Source organism: Macrobrachium rosenbergii, chromosome 41 (genome assembly GCF_040412425.1).
Source record: "Macrobrachium rosenbergii isolate ZJJX-2024 chromosome 41, ASM4041242v1, whole genome shotgun sequence".
In the NCBI taxonomy this organism is placed as follows: domain Eukaryota; kingdom Metazoa; phylum Arthropoda; class Malacostraca; order Decapoda; family Palaemonidae; genus Macrobrachium; species Macrobrachium rosenbergii.
In genome coordinates, this window is record NC_089781.1 from 75940939 (window position 1) to 75948837 (window position 7899).

The following is a 7899-nucleotide window of genomic DNA, read 5'->3' on the forward strand; positions in this document are numbered from 1 at the left end:
TATATATATATTATATATATATATATATATATATATATATATATATATATATATATATATATATATATATACACACATATGTATGTATATATCTAATGAATACATATGTATATTTATTAAATATATATATATACAGTATAATGTATAATGAATCACGAAAACATGGAATGTATGAATATATATATAAAATATATATACCGTCTGCCCTCCTTTATAGCAGACTTATAAAGGTCGACACACAGTATATATATATTTTATCTTTATATATGTGCATATATATATATATATATATATATATATATATATATATATATATATATATATATATATATATATATATATATATATATATATATATATATATATATATATATATATATATATATATATATATATATATATATATATATATATATATATATATATATATATATATATATATATATATATATATATATATATATATATATATATATATATATATAATATATATATATATATATATATATATATATATATATATATATATATATATATATATATATATATATATATATATATATATATATATATATATATATATATATAATATATATATATATATATATATATATATATATATATATATATATATATATATATATATATATATATATATATATATATATATATATTATGAGAGAAAGAAAGAGAGAATTTTACAGGACAGTCCTGGAAAACATAAACCAACGCATCGATCGCTTCGAAGTGTCGCCGAATATTCCTGTAGAGGGAATAAATCAACCCTGCGACATTTACAGAAGTTTTTGTGGTTCCTAATTATTGGTTTCACATACTCAAAGGTGCCCGTTGGTCTAAGGAAAGGTACCAAATGTTTCCCTTTGCTACTTTCCTCGGTACTTTCTTCTGATCTCTTTTTTCCATCTCCCTTGGAGAGAGCGTTTCCCTACAAAGTTATGTCTTGCAGTGTTCTGAAAAAAAAAAAAATAAATAAATAAAAATGCGCCGGAATTTCTTCGGCGCAATCGAGTTTTCTGTACAGCCGCTACAGCGTATAATCAAGGCCACCGAAAACAGATCCATCTTTCGGTGGTCTCGGTATAATGCTGAATGAGCTGCGCCCATAAAACTTTAACCACGGCCCGGTGGAGGCCTACCCTATATCGTTGCCAAAAGCACGATTATGGCTAACTTTAACCTTTAATAAAATAAAAACTACTGAGGCTAGAGGGCTGCAATTTGATATGTTTGACGATTGGAGGGTTGATGATCAACATCCCAGTTTGCAGCCTTCTAGGCTCAGTAGTTTTTAAGATCTGAGGGCGGACAGAAAAAGTGCGGACAGAATAAAGTGCGGACGGACAGACAAAGCCGGCACAATAGTTTTCCTTGACAGAAAACTAAAAAGTGAGGGCAGGGCACATTGATGGAATTTTTGTGTTAATTTTATACCCTGAAGTACTACATTGCATTCTTAAACTTTTTAAGATGCACTCGTTTCACTGGGACTAACAATATTTTCATGCTTGTTTAAAAACGAAAGTCGTAAGATCTTAGTAGTTTGTAAAAATAAGAATCATGGAAGCTATAAACACCTTTTACCACACAGCTAGACCATTGGATTACAATATATGTGTAATTGCTTTTGCTGTCTTTTCCAATTTTTCCTGTTAAACAACAGAACTTGGGGCAATTGCCAAAACAAAGGAGGATTCTTTCTACCAAAAGCAAGGAGACTATATACACACTGACTCCAAAGGTAAACTCCTAGCTCATGACTTAAGGATTTTTTACTACTCAAAATGAACATGTGGGATCTTGGCTCTGACGTCAAAAGTCAGGCAAAATAAGTCACCATAAAAAACCCCCATGGTAACGAAGAAACATTCCCTCAGGTGAATTGCACACACATCTACACACGAGTAAACATCGTTTTTGGCCCACTCCCAGGAAGCAAGTTTATCAAGCAATGTGCCACTAATAAAACTCAAGATCTGCCCAATGGTGTATAGGCTAGTAGCTACAGATCTTCAGCGATCTCTACTTCAAAAATGCTCTTATAATATTAGTATCATTCTGAGACTACACCTAGACTATATGTCTACAGCCAACATATAATAAAAATAGAACCAAGTGCCAGCAAGAATATTGAGAGACTCACTGACACCCAGCTTGAGTAGTTTCTTGGCCCACTGTGCTCCCACTCACCAGCCAGCTAGCTGAGCCCATACACTCCTCACAAATACCAAAACTATTATCCTGAACAGATAAAACATTGGCCATGCTACTGATACCCTCTGTTCCTTTCTTTCTCAACAAGAACACAGGACTGGCATAGATCGATATGGATGAAATACTGGTTGAACTTGGCCGCGCTCTGTCTCTGATTAACCTCTGCAGGCAGGGAAGGGCAAAACATCTTGATGACGTGTTAATAGGACGGGATATAACATTGTCGAATGATTAATTCGGATAGGACGCTGATGAAAGAACTGAATGAAAACTGCTGCATGGATTGAGTGAGACACTGATAAAGAAGGCTAAGGGGTGAATTTTCCACGATTTTAACCTTTGAAAAGGTTAAAATCGTGTAATAACTTGGTGAGTTATTACACCTTTGAAAAGGTGTAATAACTCATCAAGCTATCAAAGACCGGGTGTTCAAAATATCTGAATGACTTGCTGCGTATAATACAGCCAACAGATGAGGTCAACATAAGAACAGCTACAGATGGTCTCAAGTTATTTGAGCAAAGATGCAATGAGCAAAGATGCAACGCGAATGTATGCTTTAAAGCGTTTAAATTTGACCATACACCAGGTTTCTACTTGGTGTACGGTCAAGTTTCTACTTGATATCAGGCGGACTGAAAATAGCAAGTCCTTCAAGCTAAAATTTAAAACTTTCATTCTTTTTTTCTGAGCGTTATGACAATTTGGATTTGACGATTAATAAGGAGCCGCCGAGTAATAAAAGGAAATATCCCAGAATGTGTCTGCATTACTTTTAGGGTATATGATGAACTGAGTTTCCCGGTATCGTAGCGCGCCTTAGGTGGAGAGGGACCCTAGGAAAAAAATCTTAATAGTAAACAGTCCGCAAGATTACATAGAGACATCAACCAATCGATCCACCAAGCAATCAGTCAAGAGATTTTGGATGAAAGTCGCCATCATTTAAATGATTTAGTTGTCGAATTACATTCAAATTCATCTAGTTTTATGTCCTGAAATATAAATTTAAACTGCCTCGACACTTAGTTGTGGTAAGTGTTCAAAGACACATGACTTATGTGGCAGATGCCAAAATTTTTACTCCACGTTTCATGTTACTTTTACTATCTTTTGTCAGCGCTCTCTTTTAGCCTCTATTTACATTCAATATCTGCCATGAAAAAACCTCTCTCTCTCTCTCTCTCTCTCTCTCTCTCTTTTTTTTTGCAGGAAACATCAGTTATAGGAAAAACTTAACAGTGAAAAAACTTACGCAAACACCTAAACGTGGCTCTTACACAGTTTTTAACAGAGTTGAATAAAAAGTTTCCTCTCTCTCTTTCTCTCCCTCTCTCTCTCTCTCCCTTTCGAAATGTTACATGAAAATTATATCCGTTAGTATAAAAAATTGAAATCAGGAAATACGCATCAAGATGTTCTTCCCACGAAAAAGACAGATAAAAAGCAAAAGAGGGGTAAAACAAGTGACATAACTTTGTCAAAAGTTGGTGATTCTTAACGCTCTTCAGTGTCATTTCCCCAGCATCCAATATGAAGGATTCCGTCTATAACATATTTCTGCAATCTAGCTACACTATCCCAGGAGCATTTTTTCTTGTGTGTGTTATTTCTCGTCTTTTGAAAGTTCTGGTTATTAGAAACAATGTGGAAAAATTAACCCCTTGCAATAACAGCTAACTTATGTGAAAATTTAACCCTTTGCAATATCTGGCCCTCTATCAAATGTGTAAGTAACATAATGCTACCATGCGCAACACAGGTAATAACTTATCACTAAACTTTACTGATAACGTCCTGTGCAACTATGTCAACTTAAACAACAATCAACGCATACATTGCATTCAAAACAATTTCCCGTGCCGGGAATCGAACCCGGGCCTCGCGGGTGAGAGCCGCGTATCCTAGCCACTAGACCACACGGGACATGACAAGGTGATAACAGTCATCTGTACACATTATGTCTTACTGTTTTGTTAAATTTTACCTTGTGGTTTAATGAAGTAACTAAAACGTCAGTTAACAAAGAAAAAATGCTTTATTCCCTAAAACTCGAAGAAAAGGATTGCTATGCATGATTGCATGAAATCTGGTGGAGATTTCCATATCATAACAAGCCTCGGTAGCGCAGTAGGCAGCGCGTCAGTCTCATAATCTGAAGGTCGTGAGTTCGATCCTCACTCGGGGCATGATCTTTTGTTTACTTGATATCGCTGGCAGCCATATGTCAGTCTTACTACAGGTTACGAAAACATTCACCGCCCGCCAACCGAAAAAGTTGAGGGGAGGGAGGGAACCAACTTGAAAAAATGTTCAAACCACACACGGAAGTTTGATTTAGTTTTAAATAAGTCTAGTTTGTAAAAATAATGAAATTTTTATAAATGCATGCAAAACTGATACAGTCGTCGATATGAGGATTTATAAAAATGAAAGAGAACGATATTATATCAGGTAAAACTGACACATCACTGTATATAAAGTCATAAACAGTATGATAAATCACACACGATCTAAATTCGTGCGACATTGACCGAGAAGATAACGGGTAAGCGAGCAGTTCTAGAATCAGACAAGAAAAACATAAAATTGACATAAGGCACTATAAACTCGATGCAGATCGATAAAGAATACAACATAAACATAAAAGATTGACAGAGAAGACGACAAATATAAAACTGACCGAGTAAACTTTATAAACATGTACAAAACAACATAGCACAAAATAAACGTACACGATTGGCATAAAAAACAATTTAGGCGTACAAAACTGACCAAAGGACACCTTATAATTATGTACGTACAATAAAGAATACAATATAAACATAAAAGATTGGCAGAGAAGACAAGTATAAAACTGACCGAGTAAACTTTATAAACATGTACAAAATATACACAAAATAAACACGTACACGATTGGCATAAAAAAACAATTTAGTCGTACAAAACTGACCAAGGACACCATATAATTATGTACGTACAATAATGGCGCAGCTAACAAAACCGACAAGAACAAAAATGAAAAGTAACACTGTATAATCCCATACGAAAAACTTCACATGCTACGGGCAGTATAAACTTTTAAAACGCACTAAGAGGCTGACAGATCATGCATAGTCACTCACTCGGTGTAGTATCGATTTTACTACTGACGAGTCTCCAGCTGTTTCGTTTTTGTTTGGGTGACTCATTACACCGGGGCTATAAAAAACATTTCATACTGATTCTATTATGTCCGTCCGTGGATTAACAGTCGTATATATTTATCGAGAGTAATAAAGTACAAATAAGGGCGCCGTAGGTTTGAGAAGAGAGAGAGAGAGAGAGAGAGAGAGAGAGAGAGAGAGAGAGAGAGAGAGAGAATACCTTAGTTTAACCAGACCACTGAGCTGATTAACACCTCTCCTAGGGCTGGCCAGAAGGATTAGATTTATTTGAGAGAGAGAGAGAGAGAGAGAGAGAGAGAGAGAGAGAGAGAGAGAGAGAGAGAGAGAGAGAGAGAGATTGCTATGAAGGGTTTAAGGGACATGACTAGAAAACATCTTTGACAGAAATTCTAGTATGTTAGTCTGCGCTTTAATTTAAGTCACAGATACTTGTTAAGAGTATGAAGGAATAAATAAGGTGCTTTGCTTTAATTGAGAGAGAGAGAGAGAGAGAGAGAGAGAGAGAGAGAGAGAGAGAGAGAGAGAGAGAGAGAGAGAGAGAGAGAGAGAGAGAGAGACTTCTTTGGAAAAATAAATTTTATCATAAAAGGGAGAGAGAAATTAAAACATCTTTGGAAAAATAAATTTGAGATTTAAGGGACCTATATGTAAAACATCTTTGACTGAAATTCTGAGATTTAATTGCCTATATGTTTAAAGAAGAGAGAGAGAGAGAGAGAGAGAGAGAGAGAGAGAGAGAGAGAGAGAGAGCACGCATTTGGCAGTCGAAACTAATTTCTACTATATAGTCAACTAACTCCTCCATCTTTCCGTCTTCTGTACTGAAATTCATCACAGGAAACCACACATTTATGACATTCAAGACTCTTCAAGACGTTTCCAAAAGAATCAGTTCCCCATTCACTGCTGTCACCCTACAACTTACCGACTTTGCCATCTCTTTCCTTGTCATCTCTTTCCTTGTCACCTACATTATTATTATTATTATTATTATTATTATTATTATTATTATTATTATTATTATTATTATTATTATTATTATTATTATTAAAACAGTTTAACCAGACCACTAAGCTGACTATCAGCTCTCATAGGGCTGGTATGGTGAGAGACCTATTTGGTCCCAGTGCTAGGCTTCTAGCCTAGACCTGTCATTTCATCCAAATCCTTCGGGCCAGCCCTATGAGAGCTGAGTAGTCAGTGGTCTGGTAAACTGTTTTAATAATAATAATAATAATAATAATAATAATAATAATAATAATAATAATAATAATAATAATAATAATAATAATTAATAATGTAGGTGACAAAAGAGATCGCAAAGTCAGTCGGTAAGTTGTAGGGTGACAGGAGTGAATGGGAACTGATTCTTTTGGAAACTTCTTAAAGTCTTGAATGTTATAAATACGTGGTTTCCTATGATGAATTTCAGTGCAGAGTAGATGGAAGAGTTAGTTGACTATACAGAGTAGGGTCCATTCAAACAGGTAGGGTCCATTCCAACCGGTAACAGACGACACTGCTATTTACAAACAAGACAACTGGAACCTAACTTCATACGACCATGACTACTCCGACCCTAGGTGCCTATAGACCTTGCCATATATGACACCTGTTACCAGCAAACCCGGATACATACGATCCCTGCTACCTACAAACCTAGCTACTTGGAACTGGCTTCAGACGACCGTGGCTACTCTGACCCTGGTCACCTATAAACCTGGCTATATATGACACCTTTTACCAGCAAACCCGGATACATACGATCTCTGCTACCTACAAACCAAGCTACTCGGAAATGGCTTCATTCGATCATGGCTACTCCCACCCTGTTTACTTACAAACCAGGCTACATACGACACATGTTGCCAACAAACCCGGATAAATATGACCCTTGCTACCTACAAACCCGGATAAATATGACCCCTCCTACCTACAAACCTGGATAAATATGACCTCTGCTACCTACAAACCCGGATAAATATGACCCCTCCTACCTACAAACCTGGCAACTCAGAACTTGCTTCATACGACAATGGCTACCCCGACTCTGGGTACCTAAAAACCTGGCTACATACGACTCCTGTTACCAACAAACCCGGTTACATATGACCCTTGCTGTTATACCTATAAACCCAGCCACTTGGAACTGGCTTCATACGACCACAGCTATTCCGACCCTGGATACCTACAAAATTGGCATAATCTGGATCCATACAGTCCATGGCTACTCTGACCCTGGATGCCTACAAAACCGGCTACAGTAACTACCCTCGATTCTTACTACTAATATGAATGGGCCGGTAGGACGCTGCATCCTAAATTATTTATGTTCGAATAAATTCCTTGAATTCTATAGTCGCATTATTTGGGTAAGAGTAAGAAAAGCTTCCCGATTCAAGGTAGCATTCAAGGTAGCCACGTTCGTAACCTCTTTTCCCACTGGTGAAGAGCTGAAGGTACTGAACTCTTAAGAGAAGGGCCCAACCTTAACAAAAAC

At 36.1% G+C, this 7899-nt stretch overlaps 2 non-coding genes across 2 annotated transcripts; one reads left to right on the forward strand and one right to left on the reverse strand.

The window, feature by feature from the left end:
- Positions 1-4086: 4086 nt before the first annotated feature.
- Positions 4087-4158, reverse strand: TRNAE-CUC (transfer RNA glutamic acid (anticodon CUC)). Its single transcript has one exon. It is a non-coding gene; the product is annotated as a tRNA-Glu (tRNA).
- Positions 4159-4348: 190 nt separating this feature from the next.
- On the forward strand, positions 4349-4421 carry TRNAM-CAU (transfer RNA methionine (anticodon CAU)). Its single transcript has one exon. It is a non-coding gene; the product is annotated as a tRNA-Met (tRNA).
- The last annotated feature ends 3478 nt before the right edge of the window (positions 4422-7899 follow it).